At 34.4% G+C, this 23,199-nt stretch overlaps 1 non-coding gene across 1 annotated transcript; it reads left to right on the top strand.

Annotated features, from left to right (window-relative positions):
- Positions 1-3,692: 3,692 nt before the first annotated feature.
- On the top strand, positions 3,693-3,800 carry LOC131822961 (U6 spliceosomal RNA). The gene has a single exon (XR_009350418.1). It is a non-coding gene; the product is annotated as a U6 spliceosomal RNA (small nuclear RNA).
- Positions 3,801-23,199: the final 19,399 nt, after the last annotated feature.

A 23,199-nucleotide genomic window follows, 5' to 3' on the forward strand; every position in this document is an offset into this window, starting at 1 on the left:
GTCAAATAAATAAATAAAATCTTTAAAATAAATACATACATACATACATACATAAACAAATACTTACTGAACACTTCTCAGGCAGGACTAGGAATATATAGTGTGAAAAAAAAAAAAAAGTCAGTCTGAAAGGGGGCAGCAGGTCATGAAATGGAGAATCTCATGCATATGATGTGCCCTGAGGAGAAGAGACCTTAAGAGCCAAAGGACTGATTTCCATTGAATGCCTGATTTATAGAAGACTGAGACTTATTCAGGCCAATGAACATCTACCAAGAATTTCTTCCCAGCCTCAAGCTACTGAACTAACTGCTTCAACTCTCTTTGGACTGCTCCCTCTTTGCACTCCTGACCAAAAACTACAGCTTGCCCTAAACTGTCAAGGGACTTGCATGTAACTTGTTATAGCATGAGCTTCCTGAATCCCAATTCCTCTGGTATTCCCAAATCAACAAAATTCATTCTGATCATTCTGATCATTCAAGTTTGCCTCAGTTTCCCTCCTTTCTTTAGGTTGACAATATAGCTATGAAACTGTTCCGGCTTTCAAGAAGTTTATATTTCATTTGAAAAATTACAGTTTAGAACAAAATTTCTTTCCAAAAAAGTACACGTCTGCTAAAAAAGAATGTATTTAAAACACTAATTTTATAAATCAAAGTTTGGTCACCTGGAAGCTAGGTTTCAGAGATCTCCACCCCAGACTAACTAAATCAGAATCTGCATTTTAACTTCAGACTCAGGGGGCGCCTGGGTGGCTCAGTGGGTTAAGCCGCTGCCTTCGGCTCAGGTCATGATCCCAGGGTCCTGGAATCGAGCCCCGCATCGGGCTCTCTGCTCAGCGGGGAGCCTGCTTCCTCCTCTCTCTCTGCCTGCTTGTCATCTCTCTCTGTCAAATAAATAAATAAATAATCTTAAAAAAAAAAAAAGAAAATTTAACTTCAGACTCAGTTGACTTCTCTTTATATTACAGTTTGAGAAGAGATGAAATAAACCTTGCATTGCACTGTATTATATTCTATCCTTATGTCCAGGTCCTCTCCTATTTTCTAACTAAAGATGTATTATAAAATATTTAGTCATACTTTTTTGCTGCCATAATTCCTTCATTTCCAACCCCAACCATGACAAGAAAAGGAAAAATACTAATTTTCTCCATAAATAGCACAGAATTATAATAAATATATATTCAGTCCTGTGTATGTTTCTAGTAAGATAACTAAAGTGTGATCTTCCAGGGGATTTTAAATTCAATATTATATTGTGTGTGGCTATCATCAGGATGTTTTCATCTAAGACCTATTCATCTTGATTGACAATGAGATTCTGGGTCTTTTCCTTTTAGCTTTCTTTAAGTGTATTCATAGAATCCAGATTAACAAATCTGAACCTACCTAAGTAGTATTAAGAAGACTATTAAGAAGCTAATGTTCTTTAAAAAAGTCACATATTCTGTATCACATAATAAGATATAAAAATCTAAGCATCCTTTCATAAAATTACATATAGTGATGATCTACTCTGAGGATCCAGGAGATAATGGATAGTTGACAATCACAATTAATACTTGACAAAATTAAGAATGTAACCAGCTGGGACGCCTGGGTGGCTCAGTTGGTTAAGCGGCTGCCTTGGGCTCAGGTCATGATCCCAGAATCCTGGGATCGAGTCCCACATCAGGCTCCTTGCTTGGCAGGGAGCCTGCTTCTCCCTCTGCCTCTGCCTTCCCCTCTGTCTACCCGTGCGTGCGCTCGCTCTCTCTCTCTCTCTCTCTCTAACAAATAAAATCTTAAAAAAAAAAAAAAAAAAAGAATGTAACCAGCTTTGTTTTCATAGTAAAACATTAATATTTTTCTCTAACACCCTCAAGATAGCATAATCTTTATTAGAGTTTATCAAAGGGTTAAAAAAAATTTTTTTTTACTAGATAAGCTATAATCCAGATCGGATATCTGTATACTGTGTTTTGAACTCCACACTTAACTCAAATGACTGGGTGATCACAGATCACAGAACTTGGTTCTTTCCCAAGTTTTTCCATCTCTGTTCTCCCTCTTTTTGTCTTCCTACTCTTGCAAAAAGTTAGAACTTTCTATCTGGGAGTTTCATTTAATACTCTTTAACTCAGCTATTTTAACTTCTTTTGGCATGGTGAATTATTGAAGACAACCTGCCCTGCTTCTCAAACTTAGAAAAATCTCTCATTCACCAGAATAATGACTATAAACTCTCTCTGCTCTAATTTAAATAATTATTATTACTGCTGCTGCTGTTGTTATTATTATTATTTAAAGACTCCTAGCACTGGAACACAAACCTAGAAGAATTCAGTGACATTAAAGGAGTTAAGTGACAAATTCTTGACACATTATAAATTTAATAACCATAAGTTATTGAGGTACATAACCACAAAGGCACTTACTCATTTCTCCTTAGGTAAATAGCTGTTTCTGTAAGGATTACTTCTATTTTCAGATTTTGTCAAGTTTTATGTGTATTTAAATTTATTGATTGTCATTTGGACAAAAAAAAAATAGGTAATTTTGAGTAATGAAATTTGGGCTAGATTTCCAAAGCCATTGAAACTGGATTCTAGACTCATATTCTCTTTCTCTGTCACTGAATCTCCTTATAAATCCACCCGGCATTCTCATACCAAATTTATTTGCCTAGATGGGCCTCATTGCATTGTGAAATTTGTCCTGCTTGGAAACCCACAGTGAGACCCATTCCCTTCCACATAAAAGCCCAGCTTTTATTGCTATTTGAGACCCTGTATTGTTAACTCATCTAATTCATTGACTATTATTATCCATCAAAGTGCTCCTGCTCCAACCATACCCATCTTTTTAGATGTCCAATTCAAAATCAACGCCTTTATTGTCTACTCCCATATAGTTTCATGCCACATTGAGTCCCCAGGCCTTTAAATTTTGGCAACATTTGTGGTGTTTATAACTGTTAGGGAGCACAATCGTATGCTGTTTGCTTTCATTTGTGTCACTACCTGAATGCTTGATATGGTCATTTCTTGCTGAAATAGATTACAACTCTTTGATAAAGATTTGTTATATTTTACATTACTTCAAATTTTTTTGTTAACTTCAGAGTGTTACACTATACTATGCACATAATAAATAAATATTTTACAGATAAAAAATCATGAAATAAGTTACAGAATATAATGTTCTTTAACATGAATTATATTGTTTGACTATGAAGATATGTGAATTTTGTTATATACTGTTTTGTAAATAGCATTCAAGAAGTCCAGTAATATTAAATAATATAGTCAAATTTACAAAAATAATAAAATATAGAATCAGTTTTTAAACTCAAGTCTTCTAATTTTATATAGGTGCTCAGAAAGTGCCATAGTTAACTATGAGGTCTTTACAAAATTAAGGTATATAAAGAAAGTCTAAAAAAATTATAGAATCATATTGCATGTGTGTAGGTATAGGTGGTGGAGAGGAGATGCTTGAAAACATAGACTTGATTATATTCATGAATTGAGAAGTATTGATGTGGTTTTGGTAAGTATTATATGCACTTCAAAACTAAAAACTGCATCTTTCAAGTAGTTAATGAGATTTGAAGTTGATAAAATTTAGGTAAATTTTGTCCTATTACTAAGAAAAATGTATAGTTTTATGTATTTTAATTGAGTTAGTTATATTCAAAGTATTATTGTGCTCACTTCAGCAGCACATATACTAAAATTGGAATGATACAGAGAAGGTTAGCATGGCCAAAGCATTATTAAGTCTACCACTAAATATGTGATTTATTGTTTTTGTAATATTAAATTTAATTATTTCAATTATTTCCTCATTATAGATTTCCCTACATATATAACTAATCTACAAATATTAACTGTAAATTGAGATTCACATACCAAATTGTTTCCAATCTTTCACTGAAAATCAATTCCAAAAAAAAAAAAAGTTTTTGAGAAATACAATTGTCATAGATATAAAAAATCTGTGCATTGCTCTATGGTAATAAGTATCTTTTAGTTGACATCATGTTTTCTAACTCGCCTGACAAAAACAAACTTAATTCTGATTCTTTGGCACACTATAAGTCTTGTAATGGGCTCCAAAAAAACAAGTTTTGAGACAAACCAACCTGAGAAAACAAATCTTAGAAAAGCCCTGGGTTTTGCAAAAAAATACCTGGGGCTTTTTTGAAAAATCTGCAAGCTTTTCCAAGATTGTGATAAGCTGGCTGCTCATCCAGATGGAACTTAGTCACAACTCACGCATTATATGACTCTGATGAGAACACGACAGCCTTCTCCTAAATTTGACTATAGAAAAATGGCAATGATACACAATGATCATATTATTAATGTTCCAGAATCCTGTTATTATAACCCTCAAAAAGAAGGAAGGAGAAAATCTAGAATAATACTTTTTTCTAAATATGTACGAGGAAGCTGGCCTCCAAATTCTTTTTTGGAAATATGCCATGACAAAAAGCTCAGGGGACTCTTAATCTGCTTCTAATTAACAGGACATATTGGTCTTAAAACAGGTAGCAGATCTGAGTCAAAAGTTATTCTGGCATTTTTTGCATGAAAACAAGAGGTGTGTATAATAAAGTGAAAGGGAGTCAACTCATTTTTATTGTTTTTTACTTTATTATTATTATTATTATTTGTACTCCACATTTCCCTGAAGAATGGTGCCCTAGATCAAAGGGCAAAAGCAAGAATACAGAGAGAAGGACATTATATTGTACAAAAAATAAGTTTTGCTTCCACGAATGCATTGGGCTTTGACAGCTTCCAACCTTTTTATAGAATTCATTATGTTATCAAAGCTTCAAAAGAAATGTCTTAGTAAAAAAAAAAAAAAAAAAAGTATAAAATTTAGTGAAACAACCCATGTTTGTACTCTTCTAATACACTCCCATAGTAATTTTTTTTGTTTTTCAAATAAGGCCTCTGACACGTGCTTTCTTGTGCTACTTTCTTATTTCTCCAATTGGCAAGTACCTTGAGAATTGGAATTGTATCTTATTTCTGTATCTTTTCCACATGGCATCTGCAGAGCCTTTGCTAAAAGGAACAACACTGCACAACGATTTTCAATGTTAGATGAAGATGGGGAGAGCGGGTAGTGGTGTAAGTCGTGTAAATAGGACTGAAAATTGATTTAATGGAACTTTCAAACAAAAGTACTTATTTTAATATTTTCATGATTTTTCATGGATCTTTTTTTTTTGAGATTTATTCTTCTCCTACCCACTTAAGATTTAAAATTATATATGTGAAGTCAATATGAATCATGAGTTCTTAATTACAAAAGAAAGCATTTGAAATTGAAAAGAAATGAGAATGTGTCTACATTTCTCACTAAGACGACTTGGTTGACAAATGAATAATACATCAGTTGCTTTTGACATGATTTTGGTAGAACAATTTAAACTCAATCTAATTCAATTGTCACAAGATAATCAGATGTTAGGTATTTTATGGATGTATTTACTGACTACTAAAAAATATGTTTAAACTGTATAGGTACAAACCAGATCTATGATCAACACACACAACCAAAACTAAGCAATTTATTATTATTTGTGTGTGTGTGAAGTGTCACATGCTTAGTTTTCTGATTCTAAGCATTATAATTGAGTAGTTAATATGGATCCATACACTCAAATTTGTCCATTAAACAATACAATGAGGAGGTACAGAAAACGATACTTTTTAACTCAGAACTTTATGAAAGTCACAACATAGCTTATGAACAGGACCTCTGGTATATATTTGGTACATATTGCATGATGTAATGTATATTATTCCAGGCATAGATGTGTACAGCAAATCACAGGGTAATTAAGAAATTTCGAATCTCGAGTTCTGACCTTTTATCATTGTAAGCAACCTGAAAGTTCTTAATAAGTGAAGCTAAGGCAATCTCTCTTTTTTTTTTTTTCCTGTTTTATTTTCATTTATCTTTTTGCAGTGGTATCACCTGTGAACCAAAAAACTCCAAGTAAAAGTTAGGACTCCCACAAAAATCTGCCTAATGCAAAACACTTCAGCATTTTTGTACTGAATAGAGATAACTCTGTTTTATTGGATAAAAAAATAAAATTATATGATATCATTTACCTGGGCTTCAGAAGGCATCTTGGGATTCAGTGCTCCTGTATTTTTCTTTCTTTATTCTGAGAAATGAGCCCTCCACCTGTAAAACATTATAGGAACTATGAAAATATACCAAAGTCTGTTAGACACAGAAAGTCCCATCCCTTCCCTTGGATTATGGTGGGAGATCATATATTAGGCATTGCTAAAGCATTGTGAGTCAAAAATTAGATCAATCTGTTTGGAAATTTGACATCTCCTCTATGCTAATAAGAACATGAATGCCATTCAAAGACTTCCTGCAGAGCACATGAGGATTTATTTCATGTTCAAAGAAACTGATTAAATAGGTTGGAAGAATTGAGGGCATAAATATCAATAATTGCAAGATTATAATTGATTATCAGTAATCAATATTATCAATTTATCTGCACTTCATCACCAATGTTTTTTTTTTTTTTTTCCCTCCTAAATCTAGAATCTATTTTCTTCACTCCTTAGGTTTTATTAAACTAGTATCATCTTTGGATTATACTTATCTCATAGTACTCTATGGTACTCTAACTTTTGATCGGATCACCTTCATATCCCTCCCAAATGGCACTGCAAGACACTTCCACTGAGGCAAGAGTCTGAACATGATCTTCCTTCAAACTGCCCCCACACCAAATAAAAGTAAGCCTGGTTTCCATGAGATAACACATGGACTCCAGACAAGTTTTCCAGACTCAGTGCTCTGTAACAGTAAGCATTGAGCTCATGCTCAGCCTTTGGATGTATTGGTCCCATTCAAATTGAGTGAGGTGAGTTGTATGCTTAGAGGGAAAAACAAACAAACAAAACAAAACAAAACTGTAATCCCACTCAGTAATTTGAAATGACTGTGTTTTCGTCTTTACTTTCCACTTAACAACTTGTGGTCCTTTGCAGATTATTTAATCTTGAAATTCTGCTAAGACACTGAGAGGGGAGGAGAGGGAAGGGAGGAGGAAGTAGAGAAGAGGAAGGAGAGGAGAGGGTGGGGTGGGAATGGCAAGGGAGGGGTGGAAAGGAGATAAAATGAGCCAGGGAGATTAAAGTGGTCAGCCCTGTTTAGGGAATGCAGTTTTTCAAAAAGGGGTGGCTATTTTAGAAAAGATGGTGCAGTGGCAATATACCAGCAGTAACATTTTGAGCTGAAGATTTCAATGCCTATTTCAAATATTAATTTCACCTAATATCACCATGTATGTGGTTATTTGGAGTATTGGTGTCTCTAGTAAAAACATTGCAGGAGAAACAGCAGTATGTATTACGAAAATGGCAGCTCTCTTTGGGGGATTAAACATTGCATAAGTATTTTTTCTAAAACTTTTGGAAGTGAAATGTTGGTTAAATATCTTAAATTTTCTATGTTTGCAACAGACATCTGGATATTGGAAACATCTGGTTTGTTAATGCCATCTGAAGAAAAATACAAGTAGATGAAATGTTGCCTGTTACCTGGAGGTTTAAAAGCTTCCTAGAATAAGAGGGCAAAAATGCCCACCTCCATTCATAGCCTTTCCTCAATTATTCTGCAGTTCTGTAATGCTGGAAGGTGTCTAGCCTGCTATAGTTGCACTCGTAAAACCACATCTGGGTTTGCAGACAACCTCCCTTCTAAGACCTTGTAATCAATGATCCTATATTACTGCTTAATGTTAAGTGTAGCTTGTAGGTGCCACTGATGAAACTGTTCAAAAAGTCAGATGTGACTTTGGTTAGAGATTAAGTATTATCTTTAATTAATAGATCTGTGAAAAGAAAAGAAAATCCAAATCTACACGCTCTTCATATCCTAGACACAGGCAACTTGACATTTGCATTGAAATCCCTTCATTTTGTCTTTTATAGAATAATGTCTTCCCTTTATCTTTTAAATTAAACAATATATAATGCTCATTGAAGAAAAAATCATATCATTGTGAAACTCATGTTCAAAGATGTGCTGTAGAATTTTAAGTGCTGGCCAAGAAATTTACTAAAGTAGACCAAACTGATACACAAAACCTCTCTGTTTTGGGTTTTTGCACAATGTTATCAGCACCTTATAACACGTTATTTCATTTTTTTCATAATAAATAATTTGTAATTACCACTGCAAATTCCTCTTTAAAGCATGCTTTTAAAAAGTATGTATTTAATTTTTCACAAATTGGTAAAGTGATTTTGGAGTTTTGGCTGGTGACAATCTAAAACATTTAAGCTGAGACACTTCTACACTAAATATATCTCTTTAGGGTAAATACACAGTAGTGCAATTGCTGGGTCATAGGGCAGTTCTATTTTCAACATTTTGAGGAACCTCCATGCTGTTTTCCAGAGTGGCTGCACCAGCTTGCATTCCCACCAACAGTGTAGGAGTGTTCCCCTTTCTCCGCATCCTCGCCAGCATCTGTCATTTCCTGACTTGTTTATTTTAGCCATTCTGACTGGTGTGAGATGATATCTCATTGTGGTTTTGATTTGTATTTCCCTGATGCCGAGTGATATGGAGCACTTTTTCATGTGTTTGTTGGCCATCTGGATGTCTTCTTTGCAGAAATGTCTGTTCATGTCCTCTGCCCATTTCTTGATTGGATTATTTGTTCTTTGGGTGTTGAGTTTGCTAAATTCTTTATAGATTTTGGATGCTAGTCCTTTATCTGATATGTCATTTGCAAATATCTTCTCCCATTCTGTCAGTTGTCTTTTGATTTTGTTAACTGTTTCCTTTGCTGTGCAAAAGCTTTTGATCTTGATGAAATCCCAATAGTTCATTTTTGCCCTTGCTTCCCTTGCCTTTGGTGATGTTCCTAGGAAGATATTGCTGCGGCTGAGGTCGAAGAGGTTGCTGCCTGTGTTCTCCTCAAGGATTTTGATGGATTCCTTTCTCACATTGAGGTCCTTCATCCATTTTGAGTCTATTTTTGTGTGTGGTGTAAGGAAATGGTCCAATTTCATTTTTCTGCATGTGGCTGTCCAATTTTCCCAACACCATTTATTAAAGAGGCTGTCTTTTTTCCATTGGACATTCTTTCCTGCTTTGTCGAAGATTAGTTGAGCATAGAGTTGAGGGTCTATTTCTGGGCTCTCTATTCTGTTCCACTGACCTATGTATGTGTTTTTGTGCCAGTATCACACTGTCTTGATGATGACAGCTTTGTAATAGAGCTTGAAGTCCGGAATTGTGATGCCACCAACTTTGGCTTTCTTTTTCAATATCCCTTTGGCTATTCGAGGTCTTTTCTGGTTCCATATCCAGCAATTACACTACTGGGTATTTACCCTAAAGATACAAACGTAGTGATCCAAAAGGGCTCGTGCACCCGAATGTTTATAGCAGCAATGTCCACAATAGCCAAACTATGGAAAGAACCTAGATGTCCATCAACAGATGAATGGATCAAGAAGATGTGGTATATATACACAATGGAATACTGTGCAGCCATCAAAAGAAATGAAATCTTGCCATTTGCAACAACATGGATGGAACTAGAGCGTATAATGCTTAGCGAAATAAGTCAAGCAGAGAAAGACAACTATCATATGGTCTCCCTGATATGAGGAATTGGTGATGTAACATGGGGGCTTAAGTGGGTAGGAGAAGAATCCATGAAACAAGATGGGATTGGGAGGGAGACAAAACATAAGTGACTCTTAATCTCACAAAACAAATTGAGGGTTGCTGGGGGGAGGGGGTTTGGAGAAGGGGGTGGGGTTATGGACATTGGGGAGGGTATGTGCTTTGGTGAGTGCTGTGAAGTGTGTAAACCTGGCGATTCACAGACCTGTACCCCCGGGGATAAAAATATATGTTTATGAAAAATAAAAAAATAAAAAAATATATATCTCTATCAGATTTCATAAAAGATTAATGTATTGACAAACATGAAAACATATATTTGCATAAAGAGACCATCATTAAATGTATTTAAATTATATATCTATCTATGTGTACACATATCTTTTATATATTTACTTATTATATATGGAAGATAAGGGTTTTTTTTCTTTAACTTACCATAGTTTAATATATATTAAAATATTTTACCTAATAATCTTACAACAAAGTAAAGATTTAAAATGCATCCTGAGTTTGCATTTATATTCTTTCACTATAAAGCATAATTTGGTAGCCTGCTCTTGGCTAAGCAGTTTGGAATTAACCTTTTAACTACTAACCAAATTTTCAGCTTAACTTGTTGCAATTGTCCAGAGATTATTGTTTTCAGCAAACTTGAAAAAAAATAACTGAGAAAGTAACTAGACAAAATTGTTTTTAATGACGGGAAAGAAGTCTGGAAGAACACAACCAGGCTAAAATTCTGGTTAAATCCTTTTTTGTGTTACAAGCAGTGATAGTAGGGAGGGGACAGCTGTGTGAGATAGGACATCATATATCCAATTTTTTTTTTAAGGTTAATTATTTATTTTAGAGGAGAGAGAGAGAGAGAGAGAGAATGGGTGGAGGGGTAGAGAAGGAGGGAGAGGGAGTCTCAAGCAGACTCCACACTGAGAGCAGAGCCTGACATGGCTCAATCTCATGACCCTGAGATCATGACCTAAGCTGTAACCAAGAGTCGGATGCTTAACCAACTGAGCCACCCCACGGCCCCTCCAATTTATACTTTTTATTTCTAGTTAGTAATATTCAATGTATGTAAATATGTGACTGTGGTTTATCATTGATGTAATTGACTAATAATGAAAGAATTAACTCAGAAAATGCAAATCCCCAGAGCCTTTATTTTTATTTAAAATAATAACTAATTTTCAAGCTTGTACTACATGTCAAATACTATATTTATTTTAATAATATTTATCTTTTTATAACTAGAAATATGTGATAATTTACAAAAATTTATAAAATATAAAAATATAGACTAATTATAATTTTCACAGGCACAGTAGATCCATTATCCATAACACTTACTAATAAATAATAGTCCTGCAAAATGTTATGTTATATTATTTCTGTGTAACATGAGATGACTAAAGTTTCAGGGTTGAGGCTAAGTAATTTTCCCACATAGTTGAACCAGGATATCATGGAATTTCAGAAGGACTTTAGGTTTTTTTCTTATGTAAGTTGTTTTTAAACTTGGGGATTATCTGTCCTGTGTGGCTTGGTTAAACATTAGGCTCCTGGTTTCAGCCCAGGCCATGATCTCATCTCATGGGTCATGAGATCAAGCCCGGTGGCTGGTTCCATGCTGGGAGAAGGGTGTCTACTTAAAGATTCTATTCCTCTGAGCCTCCCTCTTCTCTCTCTCTCTCAAAATAAATAATAAATCTTTAAAAAAAATAAACTTGGAGATTGGAAAGATTATTCTTATTTTGTTATTACCATAAACATTTTTTTCAAGAAGTACATACATTTAAGAGGAAGCTTGTGTGGTGGGCAAAAGCATACTCTCTAAAGGTCCAGATTTGAACTCTGCATCTTCGCCATTCTTACTATGTAATAGTGGACAAGTTAGTTATCTTGTCTTTGTCTCCATTTACTCATCCTTAAATAGTAGTACCTACTTCATAGAGTTCTTAAAGTAGTAAAGTGTTAAGATTTCTAAAGCAACAAGAACACTTGTTTTAACACATGTATTACATACTTACTAAGGGCTAACTATAAGTATAGTCACTGTCATCATCATCATCATCATCATCATCAAGGAATGCAAAGTCAGGACATTAAAACAAAAGAAAAAAAAAAAAAGGAAAAGACTCCGTAAATTAATAGGATCTATCATTATGGAAAATAAATTTTAACCCCCCCCCTAAAAAAAACCAATATGAACAAAAACAAAAATTATTTGTTACCATTAAGAGACAGTTGAAAAACCTATAGGGATACATTTTTTATTTCCTAAATAGCTACTGGTTTTCTTAAATGTTTTCTAAAATATTATGGGCAGTGTCTTCAGTAAGATGCTGAAATAGGAGATTCAGCCCTCATTCCTCCAAAGAAGCATGAATTTAAAAACCATCCATGGGCAAAAATACCTTGATTTCTTTCTGTTTACTTGCTAATATCTAACTCATTCACTGTTAATAAAATGAGTAGACTATGATCATCTGTCATATCATTATATTTTAGTTTTTCCAAGAACATTATATTATTTTGCATCACATTATTTTAACTCTGGATAAGAGTTTAAGTGCTCAGAGTTCATATGCAGAACTCTAAAAAGTATCTTTCCCTATGCTCTTTACTCAAGACATTTTATTTAACGTTACCTATGAGCGAGGTCTTCTATTATGTGCAATATCAAATAAGGCTAATGATTAGAATATCCATTATAAAATAAGATAACAAAACACTCTATTAGACAGTGATTTATACCACTGAGGTTATTTTTAGTTTATTTGGTATGAAGCTCAAAGTTAATAAGTTTTGATGGTAGCTCAACAATCTCTTCAAAGACCCAAAAAGATGTTCTCCTTCCTTATAATTATAGCATAGTTGCTTTTGTTTTCCCAAATGTCGCTTCAGACTTACAACATGGATGTCACATCTCCAAGTATCACTCATACTGTCTGGTCAAGAATAAGAGGAAAATGATAACTGCAACAAGCTCATTTCTTACATCTGTCCCATTTTTACAGAGGAGAAGGGAAAGATTATTGTATTCCCAAGGCAACATTCTCATTAGACAAAATGGTATTACATGGTCAAATCTAGCTATAAGGAAAGTAAAAAAATGACTATTGAAAATGAATAGGATTTTCAGGTTGATTAAATTTGGGGATGGAGATATGTAATTTTTTTTAAATTGATTTTCTATTCATAAAAAGATACAGGTTGGGTAGTAGTTGATTGAACTATAACAAGATCTACTACATTTAGCTAATTTTGTTCTAAAGCAGAAGTAATGAGCATATCATCTTTACTTATTCGATATCCACATAGTAAATATTAAGTATGTATTGCGTAATTTATAACAAGCACTATGCTAAAGTTGCAAATCTAATGTTGAACAAACAGAAGTAGCCCCTGTCAGACTGGCAAATAGGGAATTACAATCCGTTGCAAACATAGGCTAGTCCACATTGCATGGAAGCACATAATAGGAATATTAAGAGGAATTTCTCTTGCAATGCACTATTTAAAAATCACTTCCCATAGCAAGCAATGAAATAGAAGTCAGTTAGGTAGGCATTTGAGTATGTAAAGTAATTAACACTATTTTTAAAGCAATAAGGACAGTTACAAGAATTTAAGCTGAGGAACTAAAATGTTTGACCTTGGATTTGGGGTAATACCCACCCCAGAAATAGCAATGATTTGTAGGTGAACGAGGTTTAACATAAAAAAGAATAATTAATTTGCTATTACAATAACCTGATGAGAAATGATGGTGTTTGAACTAGGTAGCAGAAATGGAAATAAAACTGACAGAGTGAAGCAATATGAGAGTGTTTAATTGGTAGAGTAGATTGTGTGTTATATATGGGGCAAATAATAAGGAAAAATAACTAGTGAGGTTTGAGTGAGGTTCAAGTTTGGGATCACGGTAACATTTGTTGAAATATGTGGCAAGGAAAATGAGCAGATTCTTGGGACCAAGGAAAATGGTCTTGATGTTAGAGACACTCATATCAACTGTCAGACTTTCATGGGAAAACGTACAAGAAGAAGTTGACTGTATGGACTAGAAACTGAAATGGATGTCTTAGTTGGAGATTTAGATTTGGGAATAATTTATGTATAGAATATAACTGATATCAGAAGAATAGATGAGCGTGTTCAGGGAGAATGTATCAAGTAAGAAGAGAAGGAAGTGGGGCACCTGGGTGGCTCAGTGGGTTAATCTTCTGCCTGCAGCTTGGGTCATGATCTAGGGGTCCTGGGATCGAGCCCCACATTGGACTCTCTACTAGGCAGGGAGCCTGCTTCCCCCTCTCTCTCTCTGCCTGCCTCTCTGCCTACTTATGATCTCCATCTCTCTCTGTCAAATAAATAAATAAATTCTTTAAGAAAAAGAGATAGAGAGAGAGAGAGAAAGGGTTAAATTAGAACCTAAAGGACTGGACATGTATGAACAGTACCAAGAAACTAATTCATCATCCCTGTTGACTATAACATTACTGAAATATGTCAGAAGACATTCTCCTGGATAATCATACCATCTCTTGTCAAAGTGAAATTGAATGAGCAAGATAAATTGACATATTGTGAGACCAAATGACAGTGATTAAGTACTGACCATTTACTGAAAATCTAGATCCAATTACCTACTGTATACAAGGGGTAGAGTGACCTTTTGAATGAGACTATCTGTGGTAGAATAGCATACATTTGAAAGCTTTCTTTTCTTTAAACTTGACAGAGATAGAGGAAAGATTTCAATACTTGAAAAGGTAGAGCACACTTGCTATCAGACATAAAATAGCTGCTGATCAGAGGAACTGAGATTCTTTACGTTTAAAAGATGCTAGTTTAATGAAGTGCTCTTATTCTGATCCGTAAAAGTTGGTCACTTAAATTTGTCAATTATTTGCCTGGTCTTCTCTGAGGAGGAAGAAATTGTGCCTTATTTTCATCATGTCTCCTTTGCTCTTTTAAACAAATATCTATTATTCCAGACATTAGGCTTGGTCCTGGGAATAAATAGATAGAAAATAAAAGTTCCTAATATTTGTGATTACTGTCCATCCAAAGAAACATAAAGTATATAACTAAAGTACATCATGGAAGATTCTATAATACAGGTATATAAGATTATTTTATTACAAGCATAAACTCTTTGAAAGTAGAAATCAGTCATCATTGCATCCTTAGCAATGACTGCAATGTCCACGTAGGCACTTAATATTTTGTGATACTTTTATGTCCCATCTAGCTCATATAATTTCAATTCAATTCAATGTAGAAGGATACATGTAACAAGACAGTATAAAAGAAAAGTGGGTAATAGAAAAGTGGAAAAAAGAGGTATAAAATAAATACAGAAATGAGACCTGCTTTAAAGACCTTTGACTCCACATTTCATTATCTGTATTAAAAAAGACATCACTGTGTAGGGAATTATGTAATCACTTGGGATGTAATTTTTGAGATAGTATTTGAGGGAAGAATAGATGTTTTTTTCAGGTGGAGAAATGACAAGGGCACTTCAGTCAAAAGAATTTCACTTTGAAGAGATGTAGGTAAATTAAGTTGAGTAGACTGATGAAGGATGAGAATATAAATATATTAGAGCCAAATTAGAGAGGCCTCATGTACATGGGAAAATAATTTGTCATAATTATTAGCTGAGTTGTATCTCCCCCAAATTCATATGTTGAAGTCCTAACTCCCAATAAATTTAAATGTAACTATATTTGAAGATAGAGCCTTTAAAAGGGTAATTAAAGTAAAATGAAATTATATGGGTGGGCTTTAATCCAGTATGACTGATGTCCTCCTTATAAGAAAAGGAAATTAGAGCACTGACAACATGTAGACTGAGGGACGACCATGTGAGAACACACCTAGAACCTAGAAGACAGCCATCTGCAATCCAAGGAGAAAATCTCAGAAGAAACCAAACCTGCTGACACCTTGATCCTGGACTTCTGCTTCCAGAACTATGAGAAAATAAATAGATGTTGTTTTGACTATGCATTAGGTGGTATTTTATTATGGTAGCCTTAGTGAACCCATACAATTCCCAAATATTGTGGCTACTGACAGATAAAGTTTTATAAAGATTACAGAGGCAAAATGGAATATGGGCCAGGGGAAAGAGAGACTGAGTAGGAGGCCTGGGTATAGAGTAAAAACTAAGTCCTGATTTATACTCATGCTGATAAGAACTGCAAGAAGTTGCACTACAGAGATATGTCTGAGGTATAATTAATTGCCTAAAAACTGTGGTAAAGATGGGTTATTAACAAGGAAGTATGTCTCCATAGATTCTAAAATGCAATACTGAGTTTAAAGTATTAACTAAAATAATACATTGAGTTTAAATATTGTATTATTTTTTTAATTTTTTATTTTTTATAAACATATATTTTTATCCCCAGGGGTACAGGTCTGTGAATCACCAGGTTTACACACTTCACAGCACTCACCAAAGCACATACCCTCCCCAATGTCCATAATCCCACCCCTTCTCCCAAACCCCCTCCCCCCAGCAACCCTCAGTTTGTTTTGTGAGATTAAGAGTCACTTATGGTTTGTCTCCCTCCCAATCCCATCTTGTTTCATTTATTCTTCTCCTACCCACTTAAGCCCCCATGTTGCATCACCACTTCCTCATATCAGGGAGATCATATGATAGTTGTCTTTCTCTGCTTGACTTATTTCGCTAAGCATGATACGTTATTTTTAATTCGAAGTAGGTTTAGTTTTGAACGTGTTATGTTTGCATCATAGTGAATGTAGCAATAAAATCAGTTTTCGACATATTGAACTTATAGAGTCTCTAAGACATTTTTTGCATTTCTTCAACTAAATATAAGGGTCTTCAACTAAATATAAGGGTCTTAAGCTTGCAAAAAACTGTCTTATTTACCATTCTTTCTTTCTTTTTTTTTTTTTTTAATTTATTTGACAGACAGAAATCACAAGTAGGCAGAGAGGCAGGCAGAGAGAGAGGGGGAGGCAGGCTCCCTGCTGAGCAGAGCGCCCAATGGGGTGCTTGATCCCAGGACCCTGAGATCATGACCTGAGCTGAAGGCAGAGGCTTTAACCCACTGATCCACCCAGGCGCCCCTTATTTACCATTCTGATCAGGGAAAGTGGCTGCTTAAAATGAAAGATGAGCAACCCATAAATTTAGAGCTGGCCTTTTGTAGTAACTATGAGACTGACGCGCTACCTACTGCGCTAACGAGGCACCTGTTTTTGTGGTAATTAGAAGAAATCCACAAATTCTTCCCTCCTCACCATGTAGTATCATCTTCAACTTAACTTTTCTCACAGTGTGACAATCTTACTCCATGCTCCAGGTATAGTAAGATGGTACCATTCTCTCTCTCAAAGTCAGGGTTAAAAGTATATGAATCCTTTAGGAAAGAAAGGAAGGAAACAAGGAAGGAAGGAGGAGAGAGGGATAGCGGGAAGAAAGGAGGAAGGAAGAAAAAGACAAGGGGAAAAGAAAGAAAGTCTTCCAAAGAAAATCTTGACTGGTTTGCATCTATAGCACCAAGTAATGCTTTGCTTGACATGAAAGAAGCATTCAATAAAAGCTTATTATGTTAATGCAATATACTCTTGACCTTGGACTCAAAGCACTTAGGCAAAAGAAAATGGGTGATTCCCTGAATAGATAATTGTATAAGTCTTTAGAATAGAATAAGGTTAGTTATGTTAACATAATTATTTTCTATCCATGACAGAAATATATAGGATTAGAAATGCCTTCCTCTTTAAAGCACCTTTCGGATATTAGTGGTCATAATGGCAAAGGCTGTACAAAAGTCCCAGAGGAGGTATTTATGGAGTAATATGGTTTCCATGTCTTACTTTCCAAAAATCAGGGTCAACACTCTTATTAGGAAACAATATTTTAGAAGCAAACTCGGAGATGTACTTCAAAGTAATATTTTATATCTTTTCATGTACTTAGAAAAATTCACTCTTCGTAGATTAAAATATGTTAATGTTTCATAATAAAGCTTAGAAATTAAAATAAAAAATAAACCTACTGAAAATCTCGGTGGTGAATTGTAGAATCAAAAGCAAATAAGGTAGTTTTATTTTACAAATCTGGTAGAAACAAATGCAATTCAAGAAATGTTCCAAGAAAGCTGGGAATACAGGAAAGATAATTAAATCTGAAGACACAGTAAGAAGTGGTAGAAATGAAGACATAATTAAAAGTTTTTAAGTACTTTTTTTTTTGTTAATGTTGAGTTTTATGTACCTGTAAATTCTCATGAAAACTTATTTTTAAAATGTGGACCTTCTATGATAAGCATGGAAATATTTTTTTAAAAAGCAGTTAAAATAAAATTTTCTCTATTTTCTTCAGTATTTATTAAAGAATTTGGATAAATTAGAGTTCAGAGAGTGAGGACTCTCTAAAGGAAATAACAGCTACCACAAGCTTCACCTGCAAGACTTGTAGATGGTGAGTCAAACCAGTAAAGACAGCCACGGAAAAGCACTGCTCCATAAGCCCAATTCCTAAAGGGAAATCAAGGCAGGCCTGATGAGAGTAAGATAACAGGCCTAATACAAAATGCAATATCCTTCCTGTATATGCTTTTCTGTTCTACTTTTATTTTAATGAGAAACTGGGGAAGTCTAAACCTGTTTATGGGAGGCAGAGACTTTTGTTTGAGAAGTCTAATAAAATCAAGAACACGAAGAAAAGATGGGAAAGATATGAAAAATGGTGACATTAGGAAATTCACTGGATGCACATACATTCAAAGTCTATAGTTTTTAACACGGTAGTTCAGGTGATGTTTTGCAATACTGAATCAAAACATTTTAGTTACCATCATCATATGGTTTTGACTTAATGAACAATTATAGGGTTTTGAACATTCTAATCACCTCCACAGAATCTACATAAAGGCTTTTTTTTTTTTTTTAAAGATTTTATTTATTTGAGAGAGAGAAAGAGCATGAAAGGGGTGAGGGGCAGAGGGAGAAGTCCGCTCCCTGATGAGCAGAGGGCTTGGTGTGGGACTTGATTCTGGGACTCCAGGATCATGACCTGAGCCGAAGGCAGTTGCTTAACCAACTGAGCCACCCAGGTGCCCAACATAAAGGCTTTCTTAAAACAAATTCCTTCATTCCACCAACAATGTCTTTAGCAAAGCAGTAGAAGTATGGCCAAATGGGGGGCGCCTGGGTGGCTCAGTGGGTTAAAGCCTCTGCCTTCAGCTCAGGTCATGATCCCAGGGTCCTGGGATTGAGCCCTGCATCGGGCTCTCCGCTTCTTGGGGAGCCTGCTTCCTCCTCTCTCTCTGCCTGCCTCCCTTTCTGCCTGCATCTCTGCCTACTTGTGATCTCTGTCTGTCAAATAAATAAATAAAATCTTAAAAAAAAAAAAAGAAGTATGACCAAATGGTACCTATATGAACAATATTTTTAAAATAGATCATCTTAATGAAGTCACCAATGAATCTTCCTTTTAAACAGTGATAGAGCTATTTCAAAATGTGATGGGGCTTTAAAAATTGCTTCAAAATATGAATATCTTATGATAAATTTAAGTTGATATCAAATATATCATCTGTATGAAATCATAGTCTTAACAATTGTAAAAAAATAATCTGCATGTTATAATGTATTCCATTTGACAGTGTTTTCTCTAACTTGACAGTGATCATTTTCCCAAACTCTAGAATAGAATGTTTTTATTAGTAAGAAAAGGTTATGAGGTACAATTTACAACTTACTATTTTACTATATAATGTAAAACAAAATATTCAAAAATAGGGCAAAAGTGTTTCAGGAAGTGTTAAGGAAGTACATTCACAATAATTACATTGCCATTGTCATTGTCACTGCCATGACTTTAAAATCAAGTTCTGATTTTAAAGGTGTAAGGTTATACTGTACTTGGGTTATTTAGACACTAACTTAAAGTTTTATTCTGTATTATAGAAGTAAAAAAATATTGAATCTATTGCTAGAACTCTGGGAAAATAACTAGATCAGGAAACAAACATTATTTTTCAGATTATTCTAAATCAGGTCAGGTTAACAAAGAGAGAAGAACAAAAATAATATAGCTGCACTAAAACAGGTTAGAAATATGAGAAAGGTTGTACAAATTCAAGAGTCAGCTTGTAAAAATGCAAACCACATAAAGCATCTAGGAAAAAATAACCTAGCACATGCGTGGGGCAGGTAATAATAATTAAAGAATAGATTCCCAAATGATGTAGAATAGTTTCGGTACAATTTTGAACAAAAAATGTATTCTAGTATTTCTACAATTGCAGAGTAGAGAGGCCCACTTTTCCTTGGGTTATTATTAAATGTGGTTTCATAGAGTTCTCATTTTTGAGAGTTCCACAAATAAGACTAGAATTTTTAATTATGTTATAGTTATCCAAATTGTGGTTTTGAAGATTAGATCTATCCTGGTTCTTTAGGAGGTCAGAAAGGAAATTCATATTAACTTCTCTTTTATCATATATTTAATCTCCAAAATAATGCACTGCATACTTTTGGAAGCTTTCATGAATTAAGGTCTATTACAGAACTAGGAGTTTTTCTATGTAGAATGACAAAGTATACTATGGACAGAATCAGACACTCCATAATAAGTTATTAATTCTTTTTTTGTTTTTAAAGATTTTATTTATTTATTTGACAGAGAGAGATCACAAGTAAGCAGAGAGGCTGGCAGAGAGAGGAGGAAGCAGGCTCCTGGCTGAGCTGAGAGCCTGATGTGGGGCTTGATCCCAAGAGCCTGGGATCATGACCTGAGCCGAAGGCAGAGGCATTAACCCACTGAGCCACGCAGGCGCCCCATAAGTTATTAATTCTTTATGAGTTAAAAACTCAAACAATCTTCATACGTCTAGAAATTATACCTAAAGTTTTGTTCACTAACTCTTTATAGAGAAATATAGAGAGATAAAAAGGTATTGATATGGGTTTCCCTTAGGCTGAAAGAGAATATGAAAAGAGAGGTTGCATTACATAACAAATGCAGATTATACAAACTTCCATTCAAGGACAATTCAGGGTCAGGATAAGGTATCCCTCTGGAGTTAGAAGTTTTAGACTGGCTGAACATCAGATGATGACCCCAAGGCGAGATTACACAAAAATTGCCTATCTCTGGAGGCAAAAGCTTGAAAGTTACACTTAGATCTAGGAATTTTAAGAATTTTATTTTTTAAGTAATCTCTACACCTAATATGGGGTTCAAACACACACCCCTGAGATCAAGAGTCACAAGCCCCACTGTGCCAGCCAGGCACCCCAAGATCTAGGAATTTTAAAGATGATTTTGATCACTGCTTTTTGGGTTTTGGGTAAACACTAGGTTTAAGATTTCTCTGAAGTTAACAAACTGAAATATTCTTAGGGCCTGTCACTACTGCTGTTCACAGGCACAAGGCAGGAACCAAGGCAGAACCAAGAGTTCTGAACCAGAACTGAACAGAAACCACATTTAGAACCAGTTCTGAACAGAACCAAGAGTTCCTGTTTCAGTTCTTCATTATTACTTCATCATCACCATATTTTCTTGGCCCAGTTTCTAAAAGAAGTCAAATGTTTTTTGTGGGTTTTTTTTGTTTTTGGGGTTTTGTTTGTTTGTTTTTATAAAAAGCATTTTATTAGTCTTTCTATCACTTTAAACTGATCCCCCCACAAAATAACTTATATAATGTAATGTCCCATGATTTTGAACTATAAAATTTTGTTTGTTTTATTTTTTAAATATTTTGTTTATTTATTTATTTATTTATTTTTGATAGAGATCACAAGTAGGCAGAGAAGCTGAGGAAGGGAAGCAGGCTCCCTGTTAAGCAGAGAGCCTGATGTGGGGCTCGATCCCAGGACTCTGGACTCTGGGATTATGACCCGAGCTGAAGGCAGAGGCTTTAACCCACTGAGCCACCCAGGCACCCTGAACTATAAAGTTCTGTAAATAGTATTTAATTTGATTTGATGGTACAAAACTCAAGAGAAGAAATACATCTACTTAAAGTCAATAAACATTTTTTCCCATTAATGATAAAAACTGGTTCAACCAGATATTTTACATTTTTTTTCTTATCAATGATATTAGACAGGCTTTTACGTTTTGTTCTTATTGCTTATTTGTTTCTTTTTCATCTTCTCTCTTTTTTTAATGTTTTATTCTAACCAAAGTATTCATATTTTCTTTTTTAAACTAATACTCTAGGTAATAAGAAAAAAAAAAAAATGAGCACATGCACTACAGCAGTAACAATTTGGAAATCAGAAGAACTATATAAACAGACCTCTAATTCAGCTCCCAGTACCTCTGAAACTAGCTTTGGAGTTAGAGAGGTATACACTCTGAGTAACCAATTTATTATAACAGGAAGCAATAGGGCAAAGATCATTCTTACTCAAGAACTCATTTTGGTAAAAATTTTGTTTCAAGAGCCAATTGCAAATTCGTTAAGGTCAGAAATTAACTTGTATTCCCTTTTTCAATCCCTAATTTCAAAAGCCAAACCTAATACCCAGAAACATGGAAGGACTAAAAAATGAATTTAGTAAATTTGTAAAAGAGAGTTTGGGAAATTGAATCTATTGAAATTGATCATAGGCTTTATTGTAGCTTTAACTGAGGATTTTTTGCAAAGGAAACCACATATCACTGCCTATTTAAACTAAGTCAAACTGGTTTAAAACCTTTGTTTTTTGAATACTGCATTATGACACACACATTTGTCAAATAAGGATTTGTTAAAGAACTTGATAAATTAGCATATGTCAAAATTTAAAAACCAATTTAGAAATATTTATGCTTTCTTATTTTATTGAATGAGTATCATGTTTTTATCAAGAATATTGAACATTGGACATTGGAATTAGTTACCAACATGAAGAAACAATTATGTTATGTGGGCTGAGGATGATATGATATGATGCCCATGAAGTCCATTTGTTCTAATTTCCTGAATCAGCTTACAATAGGTTAGTTTGTATTGTTGAAAGGTTTTAAAAACTGACAATAAATTACTGTGTAATTAAACACCACCTTTTTTTTGCCTTTTTACTATAACCCAAGAAATACTTAGTTCCTTTCTTTAAGGTATTTTAATTTAAATAGAAAGAATAAGTATACCTTAAATATAAATGTTAATAAATGAATCAAATGCTTGGATCAAGAGAAAAAAAAATATGAGGTCTTCGAGTTGGAATAATTCAGCAACATTCTGCAGTGTTACTAAGGGTTAGTGGGGACACATATCCAGTCTCTGTTCTACTTACTGGGCTCATGTGAAGTACTTTATTCCAGAACAGATGCATCTTTGTAATTAATACAGAGATGTGGAGAGGCTGACATTGGCCCTGATATTCTGAAGACCCATGAAATTTGTTTTTAAGGGGAAAACCTGATTCCTTACTGATTAGTGTCTGCTTCTACCCTATTTTTTCCCCTTAGCACTCCCCCTGCCCCCCTGGAAAGGTTTTATCCCAGGATTAATTCAGG

This window comes from Mustela lutreola, chromosome 1 (assembly GCF_030435805.1).
Source record: "Mustela lutreola isolate mMusLut2 chromosome 1, mMusLut2.pri, whole genome shotgun sequence".
Classification (NCBI taxonomy): domain Eukaryota; kingdom Metazoa; phylum Chordata; class Mammalia; order Carnivora; family Mustelidae; genus Mustela; species Mustela lutreola.